Here is a 1,109-nt window from a genome sequence, read left to right as displayed (position 1 = left end):
TTTCTTGCATTATTTTCTGCTCCTGTCTAGACCCTGCTTTTGAGAGACACCCACACAACTAAGGATGTAGTGTGTAGCTGGAAACTTGTCCTGAGGTGCTTTGCACACTCAAATATCAAATTTTATAATATGTCCATGTCCTGTTCATCTCCTTGTTTCATAGATACTTTGCAAATAGGTTTTCATATTCTTCTAGTAGCTCTTTTCTGTAGACCAGATGACCAAATTGAGGCATGCTACTCAAATGAAATATTTTAATGCTATTAAATGTACCGGGTAATGTGGCTGCATAAGCTGTATTTGTAGTTAAATTAAATTCTACACCTCTAACAAAAGGTCAAATGTCCACAGTTCCTGTAGTGACTTAAGGAAAAGGTAGGTTGTTTTTTGCCTCTGTGGAATCATGTTCCCCAAAGGATAGCATTTATTTCTGCAGTAAATAATTATACCTTTTAAGCCCTACATAACCATCCCTAGAAGATGTTGCTCTGATGTTGGGGACTGCTTTGGACTGCAGTGCTGACATAAAACTAGGAGGAGAGAGGGGTGGATTTTTTATTACTACTATGACTATTTTTGACAGTAGTTTTTGAACTTTATTCTATGTTAGCTGAAGTATGGGACCCCTTCATCAAGGATAGCCAAGGGGGTAGTTATGCTTTTTGAGTTCTTTGAATATTTAGGGTATTCAAAATAGAGTGGCTCTTGTTAGGGCAACAGGTACATTAATCACTATGGTTGTTTCTCTAACTAAATACTTTGTACATTTAAAGTGTTTACTGCCAGTGAGTTTATTCAAGACATTCTCATTCTGGTTTTAATTATTTTCTCACAGTTTCTGCTTTTTTACACGATCGTTGGCTTTGCCATGTTGCTGTGGCTGCCAGTGGTGCCACAATGCTTCTTGTACTTGCATTTTATCTCAGCTTCAAGCCTCAAAGCTCTGTTCAGGGTAAGGCATCCACAATGCTTGTGTTTATCTGTCTGCTGTGCTGTCCTGTGTAGGGAAATGTTAATATGCAAAAAAACCCTACAAACACCCCTCTTGGCTCTTCCCCAGCCATGCCTTTGCACCTCCTGAAATCCTCCAAGAAGCCATAAGGCAAAGC

This window comes from Melospiza melodia, chromosome 2 (genome assembly GCF_035770615.1).
Source record: "Melospiza melodia melodia isolate bMelMel2 chromosome 2, bMelMel2.pri, whole genome shotgun sequence".
Classification (NCBI taxonomy): Eukaryota; Metazoa; Chordata; class Aves; order Passeriformes; family Passerellidae; genus Melospiza; species Melospiza melodia.
Note: the sequence above shows the minus strand (reverse complement) of the source record.